The sequence below is a fragment of the Balaenoptera physalus genome, assembly GCF_965194825.1.
Source record: "Balaenoptera physalus genome assembly, chromosome: 11".
Classification (NCBI taxonomy): Eukaryota; Metazoa; Chordata; class Mammalia; order Artiodactyla; family Balaenopteridae; genus Balaenoptera; species Balaenoptera physalus.
The window spans coordinates 28,276,882-28,293,148 of NC_138896.1; the positions used below are offsets into that span (position 1 = coordinate 28,276,882).

The following is a 16,267-nucleotide window of genomic DNA, read 5'->3' on the forward strand; positions in this document are numbered from 1 at the left end:
GATGAAAGGCTGCAGAATCAAAGGAAACAACAGTCCTACCCACTCTTTCTTTTAACCTTTTCAGGTTGAAATTGGGTGTTTTCCACCAGTGTATTGTGAGGGCCAGAAGATAGAATGGCTTGCTTGTTAACTCAGCCTTTTAGCGCTGTCTTGATTACTCTAAGCACTTGAAAATAACTTCTGTATAGCCTTTACTTTATTTCCAATGTTTACCCACGTGACCTCACCCTGCTCAACGTCCATATGAAGAACATTGAATGTGCAAACCATCCCTTATGAGGCAATCTGAGTAAGGGAATGATTGGATCACTACCAAATCATCTCTGTGGTTAAGACAAAAAAGTTAAACATGTGCCATATTTGCCTTGAGTCAGCAGCTTAATTGGAAGAGCAGGGTAATTTGAAAGAGTGTCGAGAGGGAAACTTAAAGGCAGGACAAAAATTTATTGCAACTTCCTTTTTTGTTTTCTCAGGTGAAATAATTTAATTGCTACATATTTTAGTTCTGCTTTACCTAAATAGACAATTCTTTCTCCCACTCCATCTCCCTACTTGGAATAGTCATTCTTTATTTTTTATAATAAAATTTTCATTTAAAAATAGTTTTAGATTTATAGAAAAGTTGTAAAGAGAGTATAGAGTTCTGTATACCCTGCACTGTTTATCCTGTTGTTAACAACTCAACATAACTATGGTTTACTTGTCACAACTAATGAACCAATAATGATACATTAATATTAAATAAGTTCTATACTTGATTTGCATTTTCTTAACTTTTACCTAAGGTCCATTTTCTGTTTCAGGGTTTCATCCAAGGCCCTACATTACATCTGTTGTCAAGCCTCCTTAGGCTCCCCTGGAATGTGACAGTTTCTCAGACTTTCCTAGTTTTTTATGATTTAGTCATTCTTTTTTGATTGAACGATTAATTGACCGGTCAAGAGGAAAAGACAATTGAATAAAAAAAGAAATAATATAAGTATATAAATAAAAGAGAAAAAATTAATTGATTTTTTAAAAGATTTGAAATATCCTTGGTTGACCTCTAGTATATCGAAACTTGGATTTCGGAGAAAATAGGGACAATAATCAGTATTCTTATTAATTTAGGTAGGTACCACATTGTCACTTAAAATGGAATTTTTTGCTACTCTGTATGTACCCTCCCCGCAGTGGATAGAAGTTTGTAGACATCATTTTTTTTCCCCTAACTAGTCTTCCAAACATGTGTTTTTCTTAGATCGTCTTGGACCATAATTTATGTTGATGATTCAACTACAAACCTGACCTTGACAGGTAGGATGTTATTCTGTTTGAGAATAAGTTTTTATGGAAATAATCAACTAGTATGATATTAACATTTTCGTCTAAATGCACACCTTGCTGCCTACTCAGTTGTTCTAGCAACCTCTTGAACCGGGGAACATCTCAAACATTATAATCAACTCTCCATCAACATGTATTTACATTTGAGGATCTAATATGATGTTGATACCTTAGTAAGAAATGTCTAAATTGGTGTCTAGGTGATCCCAGAGTTGTTTGTATTTTAACTTGATTTGTAAATATAATTGAGTATGTACAAAGGGATCTGTGGGTATAACCAAATGGAGGAAAGGGTATAGAAGAAAGTGAGCTTAGGCAACAGTTGTAATCTCTGCTGATATCATGGTTTTGTTGCAAGCCCATCACAGGAAAAAATGTTCTGGATTCAAATATAGGACCCAATAGTTCTCTCTGATTTTGAGATTCTCTTTCTAATTGAGAACTAATATCATCTCACTCTTGTGTTTGGTCCTTTATTTCTCTGAGTTTCCTTTAGGATAAACCCAAAACAGGGTTTCACAATTCAGCCTCTCTACCGCATGTGTTACAGTGTCCAAGGTAAAAGATTTAGGCACCAAATAGACCTAGGTTCAAGTTTCCACTTATTTAGTAGCTACTGATTCATTGGCAACCTCACTGATCCTGTTTAATGTCTTGATCCCTAACTTGAAGGTATACAACAACTACTTAAGAAGGAAATATACTGAAGAATGTATCACACAGTAATTACTCAAAAATAGTTTTACTTTTTGTAGAAAAAACAAATCCAGTTTATCTGAATACATTCAAAATAAAGTTATATATTTAGTTTAAACTGAAAAGAAATAATACTTTATTTTCTTACCTTGTCAACTGAAGACCTAAAGGATATTAGTACATTAGGCATAATATTTACTTAATCTGTTTCCAAGATATGTATTTTATACATATGGGAATCCCCAATAGGACTTTAAACTTAATTTTCGTAAGTATGTTTGATCAGACTTCCTCTGTAACCAGAAGCGTTATCACATACATAAATGACAAAGTCCCAAGAAAAGAAGCCTCTGTGCCCCTCTGCTTGTGTTCACAAAGCTCTAGCTCATGTAATGGCTGGTGCATGAATTATAAGTGAAGTACCAATATCTTCAAATGCCCTTGATTAGCTGCCACGCTAACTTTTTTCCTATTCTCCATCTACTCTCCGCCTCAGAGCAACACTTTTCGCTCTCCTTTGCAATGAGGTGTCACTGTGGCAAGAGATGATGAATGATACTCGGAGAACTGTTCCCTGAAGTATTTTTGGAAAGGCCGTGTGTTCAGCATAGTTTATGTCAAAAGGTACAGACCGCAAATCCAGATTCTCTCCATATGCTTGAAGGTCAGACAATGGCAATGAGCACCGAAAGAAAGACAACTCTTGCCACTGCTTCTATTTATGATTCATCTTTATGAAAAACTCATTTTAGAGTGCTTTTCTGAGAAGAATTGAGAATCAAAAAGTAGAAGTCATCTGTTTTAAAGGGTTTTTCAGGCTAAGCATAGTATTTGTCCTGTTCATTGGAGAAAGTTGCTTATAAGTCGGGATAAGCTCACTTGTTATGTTTTAAGAGGAAAATTCTTCACTCCAACTTTAGTTAGCTTAAATAAAATCTTTAATCATTTAATAAATAGTGATATCTAGCTGTAAAATTTCCATATCTCAATTCTATTTGCTGGTGGCTCTATCCCTTTCTATTTTGCATTATTTTCATAAGAACCTGTTTACAGTGTATGTGTGCAGAGTTCCTCTCTCTGTATATGATTTTTTTCAGAAATACCAAACAGAAGTTGAGAAACAGAGTGACAATAATGGAATACATATAATTTATGTCTATTTTTGATCTGCCCTGGAATCTGACAGTGTGCTAAATTACATGGGTATCTGTTTCATTGGGACTCCAACCCTAAAATGTGACTGATCGAAATTCATATTTATAAGGCCAAGTTGCCTGAGAAATGAAGACTGATCTCTCTGCCCAGCTTATCACAACCCTCAGTGGAAACCACATAATGCTTGAGGACACATAGGTACCAAAAGCACTCAGAGGTGACTTCCTTGTCACCACATTGGTCTCCTAGTAAGAAGATAATTTTCCATTAACAATGAGAATCTTGCATACATGAAAGAGACAGCTGAATATAGCACTATAGCTTGTGAGGATAAAAACCCTCAGTCAAAAAGAAGGGAGGAATATAAAGAAGGAAATAAGAAGTGGAGGAAGGTACAGTTCAACCTTGAGCCTATACCTTATTTTCAGAGGATGAAAATAGTTTTTCCAAGCTGTGGGTCCACCATTTGCCTTCAAAGTGATAGAACTGAAGTCTTTTTTTTTTTTTTTCAATGCCACATTTCTTCTTACTTTATTCCATACCACCTTCTTTCCCACAAAACATTCCTGTGTCCCAAAAGGGTTCTTTTTCCTGGAGTCCTGTCCCAGATCATCTTGTATCTGTAGCTCTTCCAGCTACTTTGTTACATGAAAATTCGCCTCCCTCTTGCCTCATCTCCTTAGGAACTTTATTGTCAATGATCCACTCCTGCTTTGTGCCTTACCTCTTTCTTTTAAAACCAAACTAGCTTTCTTTTCATATTTTTTAATCCAGAGGACAAAAAAAAAAAAAAAAAAAAAAAGACGTAAAGCATTTATTTACGTTAGTCTAAAAGAGGTAGGAGACATCCATCTAGCATAGAATAAATGAAAGCATTCTACAAAGTACAAGGATCTGACCATAACTCAGGGTATTCTATGTATCTTCAAAGGCCTGGTGAGTCGGATGCATGGTGACTACCTTGCTGCTTCTTCGTGATAGCTGGATAACCTCAAATAGAGCTCAGATGAAACTAGTGCTGTTGCTCCTCTGCATCCCTGACCAAATCTACCAGGAATTTAGACTTTTTCTCGTGAAATAAAATTCACCCCAGTGTCCCCTCATCATCCCGAAACAACACTCCACTTTTTGCTACCTTCTCCCTGATCTTTTAGATTACTTATTACCTGTCTGATACTCTCATACTTTTTCTGGACATAAACTTTCTTGGTCAAAAGTATCTTGCTGATCAAATACTTTGTATGAAATCACACAGGATATACATTAATACAAGTTGGTTTAAAGAAAAATACAAATGTGTATAGATAAAAAATGAAAGTACTCCTCCGTATCAGATCAGCCTCTCTGTTACTCTAAGGTAACCACTGTATACACAGATGTGTATACTTCTAGACATTAAAAAAAATTTACATATGTACATTACTCATATAGACTGCATTATTGTTTGTTTAGAAATTAAATCATTGGATAGTCAGGTGATTTTTTTAAATTAAAAGCATATCTGGAAAATTTTTACAAGTTAGTATGTATAGATTTATCTGTTTTATCTGTTTCATAATATATGATAGGGCAAACATTATGCAAACCTTATTTTATCAACATTTATTTTATGAACATTTATTAGGTTTTAAATATTTTTATATTAAAAATAAAGATGCAATGAACGTTCTCCCTTTTGGTCACATATATAACATATTTTTAAGCTGATCTACCAAAGCGAAATTACCAAATCAATGCATCTGTGCTCTTTATAATTTAGTAGACATTGGTAAATTGCAAACCAAAAATATCGTACCAAGGTGAAATTCTACTAATAGTAAATAGTAATTTCCACATATTTTTCTATCATTGGACATTATCAACCTTTTCAACATTATTAATTAAAAGACAAGAATATATCTCAGTGTTGTTTCAAAATGCATTTCTGAGGTTGATTTCAGAAGATTTTAATATATATTTAAATTTTTTTTCCCCCTTGAATTTTCTGTATCTTTTGCTTATCTTTTTATTGGTATGTTTGTCACAGAGTTTTTATCTAAGCTCACAATTGTCTCTGTGCATAGGTCTCTTTCCAATAGAACCTGTTTTGTCCATAAAATGATAACCTCATGTTCTCATGACAGTTTCCCCATAGAGTGTACCAACTAATTTTGAGTCAATTTTTTAAAAAAGTATGGCCATTGAAAGTACAGAATTCTATCTTTGATATGCTATTTTTAATGTAAGAAAGAAGTGTATATATGAAAATACATATAAAATGCACATTTGTACAAAAGAAATACAGGAGGAATATACATGAAACTAAAGAAACTGGTTACCTACAAGGGTGGGTGGGTAAAGAATAGAAAGAAGGTAGGAAGGGAATGGGTGGCAGGAATGAGGATGGAGTGGCACTTTTTTAAAAATTTAATTTTTATTTTATATTGGAGTATAGTTGATTTATGGAGTGGTACTTTTTGAGTATATCTTTTTAAATAGCTCTGATTCTTACAACTACAGTAATATTCCACTATTACTATGTGTACTCCTCACAGATCCAAAAAATAAACAAATAATAAATCCAACTAGGATGCAGACACCACCTAAATGGAATACAAACACTAACAAATGAAATGAATTGTATTAAATATGAATAGCATAACCATGCTGAGAGTACCGGGGAAAAAAGAATTAAGCCAGATAATTTGAGAAAATAATACCCTGTCTGGATACTGTAAAGCTAAAGACAAAAATAATTGTAAATAAATACTGTGTTCTCTTTAGTAAATATTTCTCATAAGGGTATGTGTTAGCAATTTTTAAACTATTTTATGTGTGGGCCAGAATTGAACAAATACATAAAGTATAGTATAGATAATACGAGTCAGTGTTCCACAATGGTGAGGAAGAGGCAATACTGAAAGGGAGAGGCCAAAATGAGCACTGCAGTGGTAGACTGGAATTAGTGGACGGGTGTATGTGTGTGGGTTCGTATTTTTCCTAGCAGTGCCTGTTAAGAGACCTAGAAGCCATGGCAAACCAGAGAGCTAGTATCCAGCTCCTGGTTTCTAACACTGTTCTCCAATAAAAGGAACCAGAGCTCCTTGGAGAAGAGGTTAATTCTAAGGCCAGGATAGGGAAAATACAAGACAAGTTTGAAACACCTTGTGATGTCACAGCGTTTTGAAAAAATGGGGCTTGTTGAAAGAACACAGAAGTTAACCTGAACAATTGGAGCAACAAAATAAATTATGATGTTATTGGATTATAAACCATAGAATAAAATAGCCATAAGTCAATTCTGATATAAATAATCAAATAAGTAAGTGAATGAGAGGAAACAACTCTTCTTTATGGGAGAATTTCAATTAATAAATGTGGAAAGAATGAAGGAAATAGAAAATCACCACTTGGCAAACACTATAGGGACAAGAAAACATCAAATAAATGCAAATTGAGGGGCATTTGATAAAAAACAACTGATCAACCCTCTTTAAAAGTTTCAAGGGAAGGAAAGATTAAGAAACTTTTACTGATAGCAGGAGATTAAAGAGAAATAACAAATAAATGCAATGTAGGATTCTGAATAGTATACTAGAATATAAAAAGGATATTAGAGGAAAAACTGTTGAAATTAAATAAGGTCTTTAGTTCAGGGGTCAGCGGCCTTGCTGCCTGTTTTATAAAGTTTTATTGGAATACAGTCACTTTCATTCATTTGCATATTGTCTGTGGCTGCTTTCAGGCCTCAATGACTGGTTTGAGTAGTTGCAATAGAAATTATATAGCCTGGAAAGCCATTAATATTTATTATCTTGCTCATTATGGAGAAAGTTTGCTGACTGCTGGTTTAGTTATTACTATTGTACCAATGTTCATTTCTTGGTTTCGATCATTGTGCTGTGGTAAAGTAAGATATTAGCATTAGGGAAAGCTGGATGAGGGATATTTCAAAATTCTCTGAATTATTTTAAAATTTTTCTGTAATTCTAAAATTAGTTTACAATCAAAAGTTTGAAAAAAAGAGGGAAAGGAAGTGAGAAAGAGGTGCTAGAATTATAGAAATCTCACTCTTTTTAATTAGTATAGATCTAATTCATTTTTAAAGGGCTGAATGATATTCCATGATATGGTTCTATCATAATTTGATCAACTGTTTTATTATTGATGGGCATTTATTCTATTTCACTTTAGCCACTGCTAATAATGCTGTAATGAACAAAAACAAAGGTATGACTATTATGTGTAAACCATTCTAGCTAAAGACTAAGTGATGACTATCTATCTGTAACAAAGAATAATGAGTTATTTTGCAAGATGTTATTCTAACACTTTATTTACAAAATCTAATTGTTTTTTAATTTAAGCTTTTTACACAATTTATCAGACATGCTACTTGATAAGAATCTCTCAATCTGTGTACTACTGCCATTGTAGGCAGAATAATTCCTTATTGTGAACTGTTCTGTTTAGTAGCATTCCTGACCTTCACTCACTAGATGCCAGTAGCACAGCCAGAATGTCTCCGCACCTTGCCAAATATTCTTTGGGAAGTAAAATTGTTCTCATGGAAGAACCACTGCCTACGTGAAAGTTTTAGTTTATTTTCATTTACTGTATCGTTGTAAGAAAAATAGGTTGAATTCAAGCTTATTCATTAATCAACATACAGTTTTAATCAGTAGTGCCAAATAATCAAAGTACAACTTAACACAACAATTAACTGTTTCATTTAATATATAAGCATGAGAAGAAAAGTGATACATATATTTTCAAATTTGATTTTTATTGTCCTTGGTTATTTAAGTATTATTACAACCTTTGTGATACTTTTAAGTAAATATGACTACTTAGGATTGTGCTATACCTAAACCTACCTATTTGATTTATCCTAAATTACAGAATTTCTATTTACAGCCACATAAGGGTATCTGAAATGTCAGTACACTTGAAAAAAGAGTTAATAATAATGCAAATGTAAATCACTTGTGCATTCGAAGGACCTTGTATTATAAGTATTGCACAGAGAGAATAGAACAAGGCTTCATGAGGAACATTTATATTTCTGGCTCTGCCCCGCACTAGCTATGTGAAGTTGGATGAGTTATGCAACTCCTGTGACCCACAAGTACATGGTCTGTCAAAGGAGGCAATACAGACCTCCATGTCTGACTCATAAAGGCCTTAATTCTATACATCCTGCTTCTAGAAAAATGTCTGACATGTAGCGGGGCTTCAACAAATATTTGCTGAAATAATGAATGAATAAATGAGTAGGGCATTTGTAGAAATTATATGAGACACGGTACTTGAAATCACTTAGAAAAAAAATGAATAATTTTGCTGTGATATGCACATTACATGAACAAATTACCATATTTAAAATACTTGTGAGACACCAGGTTTTGCCCACTTTTCCCTTAATAATTAGGAAAATCAGAAGAATTCACTGTGGAGAAGAGGGATACAAGAGCACAAAACTCCCAGTCTTCTCCTCCAGATTCAAACAGAGCAGTACATTTATCTTTTGTATACTAGGTTTCACCTAGACTTCAAAAAAGAGGAGAGAGTCAGTTGTTAAACATACAGAGATTCATAATGAGGACAAGAATAAAAAATCAAAAACCACAACTCCCAAGAAGTCAACACATTGTGATAAGAAATACACAGTGTTGTGATTTAGACAGATCAGACTAGAAAGCTGTCATCAAAGCAGAGATTGATGTCTGATATCCCTGAAGTAATCCAAAGGAAGGGGTTCATCCAAGTACTAATGTCAGAATCAGGTCACACAAAAGGGATGATATTCAAAGTTAGCACCAGCTGTGCAAGCCAATTAGTGCCCAGGCTGTCCTTGACACCAAAATGCAGGATGGTTTTGTAAGACCTGGGCAAACAGGAACGAGGCTGTGTGCAGACACCGAAGGAGCAGGTCAGATGGAGCAGAGAAACAGATGTAAGTTACCGGTAACAAGCAAGAACACTGGCCGGGGAGGCAGAGCGTTGCCGTGGGCTCTGGACTTTGGCGTCTGTCTTGGGAGGAATCAGTTCTAGCCTGGCGACTCTTGGAAGAGACAAGAATTGGGAAGAACTGTTTGGGGCTGTGTGGAGGTGGGCGGAAGCAGGCAGGGTTTGACATCAAACAGATCATAAAATATTGACCAAAAAAAGACCAATTTGTGGCTCTCACAGAGTTGCATGTTTCTAAACTTTTCTTACTTATCTTGATCCAGGTCTGAACAGCTGTACAACTCGAAAGTAGATATCCTTAGGCTAATGCCAGAGAATTCTTTGAGCTCATGTATGTGCAGATGGGTCTCTGAGAATTGTTGAGTATTTATTCATGTCATGCTAATAACCCTCTAAGGTAGAATGTGTTTATATATATATATATATATATATATATATATATATATATATATATATATATAAAATACTATAGTATATATTATTTATTATCTATATATTAATTATATAGTATATAGTATCTATATAATATTATATAGTACCTATAAAATATTAATATTATATATTATCTGTATACTATATGTATATATTATCCTTACTTTAAGTTTGGAAAATGAGGCACAGAAATGTTAAAGTCATGAAATTCACGCAGCTAGAAAGCAATAGAGCTGGTATTCAAGCAGAGAATTTAGGCAGGAGAACAGCAAGTGCAAAAGCAGGTGTAACAAGCTTGGAGTCTCAGGAAACAGAAGGAAGGTCACTGCGGTAGGAGCCAAGCGCAGGCAGGCAGAGTACTAGGTGCTCAGACAGTACTCGTTTTTTAAAAAACTTCATGTACCTTCATATTTACTCCTTTTTGCTTTTAGACCCCTACATTTGAAGAAGTTAAACTGATCAGCACCAGATTTGGACATTTTAAAATGAGCACCTAGGAAGGCACAGTACCATAACCCAAGGGTTTTTCAAACAAGAGTGTGTCCTCTGCCATGTTAATGCACACTTACGCTGCTTTACCTTGCATCCCTCCAAAACTACTGTCTTTATAGATAAGTCCTAAGGAACTTTACTCTTGATTTCACTTCTAGAGGATTTTCATTGAATGTTTATAACTGAAATTTTGCTCATCTCCTTCAATTCACTTATCTCAATCTTGACATTATTTGACTTTCCTTTTAGGTTGTTTCAACAGCCCCTTTTCTGTGATGTCCTTATTGTTCTATTACAGAATAGGAGATAACTGTTTTGGTTTTTTTTTAACAATCCTTCAATCTCTTCTATCTAATCGTCATATAATGTCTTTCTTTTTCCTTCTGAAATACTCCTTCAATTTTAGTTACTGTAGACTCATATATTTCCTTACCACTTCTCTTAAGGCAGGGATCAAGAGAAGTTGGCTTCTGACTCAGCCTCGTGTTAGTAAGCCCGTCTGCCTCAGTCCTTTCCTTCTGAGTTCATCCTGTATCTTTTTGCCAGAATCATCTTTCTTAGTGGTCAGTTGCTCCAACGCTATATACATTTACATCAACACACTGAACATAGATGTCTAAATTAATATCCTTTGACCCTGAACTGTTATATACTAGTACTACTATAGATTCGTATGGCTTAAATCGTGTTCTGTGGTTCATCATTATCTATTGTGATACTGAGATTTCTCATGCATAAAAGTGGAAGTAAACAGAATGTTTACATTAGACATGTTTATTTTAAGGATTGAGATGATTTGCTTGAAAATACTTCATTAATAATACATCAGCAAAAAACACCGTTATTACTGAGGGTTTTTAAAAAGTTAATCCTTTAAGATAGATATTACTGCTTAATTAATACCTTAGTATCCACTCTTCCCCCTCCCCAGCTAACTGCACAATTCATCCCATGTGTCAGAGCCTATCTCTCTCTAGAGGCTGAAAATCCCTGGTCCATTCTTTCCCAGCTTCCCTTGCAGCTAGGGCATGTGCACGTGATACAGTGTTGGCCAGTTGGAACTGGTAAGAAAATCTGTAAAAGGAAGGGATGTCTGAAAAGCTTTTCTTTCTCTCTCAACAAAAAAGAAATGAGCAAAGATAATATGACCCCCTTTTCTTTTCTGTCTTAAGATGATGTTGTGTGAGGGTGTGGTACCCAGAGCTGTGGTACCCGTCTTGCAAATGCGAGTGAAGATGGTAAACTGGAGCAAAGAATGAAACTTGGTCTCTGAGGATTTTTATTAGCTACTATCAGCCCTCCTACTGCCCTGCATCGAGACTTCTTTTAACATAGGAAAATGTATGTCTGCGCAGTTTTTAACACTTACTTAAATATTCTGTTACCTAAATATTCAGTTGAAAACTTCCTATCTGGTATATATTTTTACTGCATTCTTAATAATGCCTACCACTGTTTTATGAATTTAATAAATTATAGTTGCTTGAGTAGTAATTATATTATTCTTTAAGATGTTTCTTTGTGAAATAATGGGACATCTGGTATTCTCCCTGAACAGGCCAAAAAGAAGAGTCACAAAAGGTGAAAAAGCATTAACAAATTAACATAACCATGCACATTAGCTGAACTCCACAGGGCTAAGACTTGAATAAACAAGACTTAAAATTACAGCATTAATGCTATAGGCAATGAAGAACTTCAGTAAAACCTAAAATTATGAAGAAGTATCATGCTTCCCAACTGTGATACGAAACAAAACAAAGTAAAATTCCATAGCTTTATGCTTAATATCTCCTCATTGTCTTCTTAATAATACTGTTTGAATTTTTTTCTACTTGTTTTCCCTCCCGCTGGAGTTTCACTGTATTATAAATTAAATTCAGAAACAATCATCTGGAACATTTTAGAAATACTAAAACACATTAGTGAATAACCCACAATGATGCTAAAGAACAGCCCTTAGAAAATGTAGGGCCTGTTATTATAAACTCGGGTCATCAAAAGAAAACTACTCTATCAGCCTCTGAAAATGTTTAACAGTCTATGACCCTAGCAGAAATGGCATCAAATATATTTCACCAGGTAGGAAATCACTGCTTTTCAATTTTTTTACAGGCCTGCTTTTTAGCTCTCAGCAAAGTATGAAATTGTTGTTGTTGTTGACTATTTGATAAAAGACCTTCTCATACGTGACTGCACTAAATTTGGTTAAGTTGCTGGCAGAAAAGATGATTCTGTGGCTAAAATAATTTTGCAAACCACAAAACTGCTTAGGAGCATAGAAGTTATCTTACATTATCTGACCAAACTGAAGTTCCAATTTGCAAACACAGCTGGAAACCTTTGAAAGCAACTTCCAGATGTCACGACAGAGCTTCTTCCAGACTTTTAGTAGTTCCAGTCAAAATGATAAGTGAGAGAGAAGCACACATCCTGTGTGATCTGACTTATGGTACACAGGAAAGCTGTTAAGAGAGTTAATCATGAATTCTCATCGCTAGGAGACAGTTTTCCCCTTTATCCTTTTCGTCTTTCTTTTCTTTTTATTGTATCTATACGAGAAGATGGGTGTTAGCTGAACTTATTGGGGTAATCATTTCACAGTATATGTAAATCAGACTATCATACTGTAAGCCTTAAAGTTACACAGTGATATATGTCAATTGTTTCTCAATAAAACTGGTGAAAAACATTCAATAAACCTCAAATTAAAAAAAAAAAAAAGAGTGCATGCAAAAAACTGGCCAAACTTGAAAAAAAGACAACTGGGAAACAAGACACTATGCCTGTGGGAAATTGAGTTTATTTCTTATCTCATAGCTGTTTTGGTAGTCTCATAACCCAGACAGAGACTTATAATTATTTGTTTGTATTTTGTGATCGTTCTGGGTTTTACAGATTCTCCTGAATCTCATTAGTGTAGCGGTTCTCTTACTCTAAGTATAAATGTAAATTTGAAAAACTCCGTAGCATGCAGAGGTCTAAGACTTAACTTCAGAGATTTGAATAAGTGTGAGTCAAAGTGGAGAAAGGTTATCTTCAAGGTTTCCCCATCCTCTCCTGAGACCTCTGCCGGAGGCCTCAGACAGAGACCCAGGAATAAAGGCTCCAGGGCTGTGCTATTTGTGGAAAACGTGAAGGGCCAGAGGGGCCTGAATCTCTCACTGTGATGCCCTTCAGAGACTGTAGTGCACTGGCTTTGCTCCAAGTCTGCGGGGGAGGCCGCCAGGGAAAGCCTTTGTCATTGCCGGTGGTCAGGCCTGAAAAATCACACATGGGTTTTCAGTCAGGAGGTGGACTCCTCGACTATGCCAAGAAAGACAAGAAAGAGTAGAGGGATGGGAAGTAATGAATTAAGGGAGAAAAGTATAGTCACTTCTGAAGTGCTAGCAAAGCACTTAAGTCACACCTCCTTCATATTTTTATGGACATTGCCAGCTCCCTAAGGAAAGCAAGTTAGTTAAATACTGCTTCCTCTTTAAAAATTTATTTTTGTTCTTGAACTATTATTAACTCTGTTCTAAAAAAGATAACATCTACAAGATATAGATGCCAATTCTATTAATAAAGAAAGGTAAGTAATTACGCAGCATTGTGCAGAAAGAAAACCGAATGATCAAATTATCATTTTCTTTGGGTGAAAGGATAAGACACTAGTAATTTCCAGCACAGTAACTGATCCAAGGAAAAGTATTGCTAGCCTTTTATTCTAATGCATTCCCAAGGAAGACGCAAGGGGTGAGACCCTCTCATTGGCTCTCCATTTATCTATGTATAATTTTCTTAAAGAAAGATACAAAATAACATGGTTCTGACAGCAAAAATTTCATTTCCCTCCTTTTTTAAAAAAAATCAAGTGCTCTTTGCAATAACTCTGAGTGGAAAAATGACAACTCGATATTGGGTTTCCAGCACAATTATGTCTTGTGAATTCCACAAAAATGTGTAGTTAAAAAAATACATGATTAAATAAGTATTTTATTTGTGAGTTCCTTTTTATGGAATATCATAATGAAATTTAATTTCCTAGTAAATAAATCTGTTTATCTTCTCCCCTAGGTAAGGAAAATATTTCAATACAATAACCTGAAGTTTCCTGATGAATGTAGTTTGTTTTGAGTCCTCTGCTGTTTGGACCTAAGAAGTCTTTGCCCAATGCTGGTCCCATAAAAAGCCAGACTATAGGGATTGAAAATAGGCCTCTTCAGAGAAAACTCACCATGAGTGATGAATATTTCCATCAGGGTCAGGCAGGCTTCGCTTCAGAGCTGGGGTGTTGGAATGAATGGGGATGACAGAGGTTGGTGAGATCACTATTCACACTTCCTGTGCCTGTGTACTCCTGAAAGAAGATGAACATGGTAAAAATGAGAGGACTCTGTCTGAAACACCACACAGGAAGAGCTAGACACCAGAAAATGAGTCTATTCATAACTGGCCAAGGAGGGAAATACCAGAGATGTGGAAACAGCCTGGTGGTAGAATGAACAGGGTCCTGTTGGTGGTTTGGAAATCCACGGACCATGGTAGGATGACAAGAAGTATAGCCGATGGCTAAGACCAACAGAGCAACAGTAGGCACAGACAGACAGCAGACATGTAGACTAGCATTGATTCTGAGAGATGCCCACAGTGAAGGCTCTAAAGAAAAATTACCATTGGTTAGGGACTATAAACAGTGTAGCATTTGTGGGCTGCAGTTGAATGAAACAATTCATTTTTTTTTTTTTTGTTAACCTTGGTACAAAATTATACATGACAAAAAATGTTCCAACTAGGGCTTAACGATTTGAGTTTCCCCAACAGTAACAAAGGAAAACATGCTTCTGGCTGGGGCTGATTCCAAGCACACAGCCATTCCTGTACATGCATTACCTGTAAGCCTCTCTGGGTTCTTGACAGTATGTAGAAAAGAAATCCCAGAAAGGGCAGGTTTTATAATTAATCTAATGGTGAGGGCACATATTCACCAGCTGATGAAGGGGTTTGGGATATAATCACTCAAGGGTCTCGAGACATCCTCTTTGGTTGCCCTTTACCCAAGTCCAGGGATTTCAGTCCCTAGTTGGTAAGACACTACACCTCAGTTGTAAGACCTTTGAAAGATTCAAATATTAAATGTATCAAGTGATTTGACTTTTATTATTGTCAACTGCAGTAGGGGGAAATGCAAAAGCTTGGCAGTCAGGTAACCTAAATTTTATGCCTGAATCTGAATTTTAGTTTCTCTGGTTTCAATTTATTAATTTTTAAAATTAGAAGCTTAGACACCATATTTTCTGAGTTTTTTCCCATTAATAATAAGTAACAAACTTCAGGCAGCATCTGATCTAATATTCCATCCTGATTCAAATCTTGAGAAGTATCTTTGCTAGAGATGCTGATTTGGCAAAGCAGAAAAAATACATCTAGTCAACTGTGCAAGATGTGATTTTTGCATAGTCCTAATCAGCAGGTCCTGTGGAAATCCTACTGCTTTGATGGACGTTTTCTTCTTTTAGACTAAAAACGTATAATTTTCCAACTGAAAAAGACAGATGCCTTCTAGAGCAGCTGGCTCCTGTATTGTAGATCCATTTATTAAATTAGATTTAGTTGCTACCCTGGCCCAGGTGGTATGTGTGCAGAGTTATGAGAAAATTTCTGCACTTGTTGGATCTCATCACTGATATTTTTTTTCTCTTCTCCACATACCAATGTTTTCCATGAATCAATTGTCAAGTAAGTTTTTTAACAAGAGTGCAGTGAAAAGTTATAAAACCACATTTTAATGGAAAGTAGTTTATTTGTACAGATTAAATATTAAAGCAGCTTACTCTTAGGATCACATAGTTTTAGTCCCTCAAAATACTTTCTTACAAAATATTTTCCTACAAAATTTTTGTATTTACCCAAAGACTCTGTGACATTATATACTGTTCTTTATTCAATGTAGCACAGAAGACTGTGTGTAGAAAATACTAAAATCAAGTAAAAACTAACAAATAATATTTACTAACTCTTCATAGTTACTCTCGGTATGCTCCTTTTTAGAAAAAAAATACTGAATATATGAAAAAGTGTTTACTCATTTTAGAATGTAGGAATACAGATTTTACCCTCATAACCTTCAATGAATCACTTTATTACTCATTGTGTCTATTTCTCAGACACAAATGAGAAACTTATTGACTTACAGAATCCTACCATGGTGCCAAACTCCTAATGAAACCATCAA

General features: G+C 35.1%; 1 long non-coding RNA gene across 3 annotated transcripts in view; it reads left to right on the forward strand.

Annotated features, from left to right (window-relative positions):
- Positions 1-13,620, forward strand: part of LOC309637335 — a 229,380-nt gene extending 215,760 nt beyond the window's left edge. For 2 of the 3 annotated variants that reach the window (XR_014250484.1, XR_014250486.1), the window contains exon 4: positions 804-9,537. This is a non-coding gene — a long non-coding RNA (uncharacterized lncRNA). Of the gene's footprint in view, positions 1-803; positions 9,538-11,222 lie in introns of those variants that run through there. The other variant, XR_014250485.1, reaches the window with a different exon arrangement.
- The last annotated feature ends 2,647 nt before the right edge of the window (positions 13,621-16,267 follow it).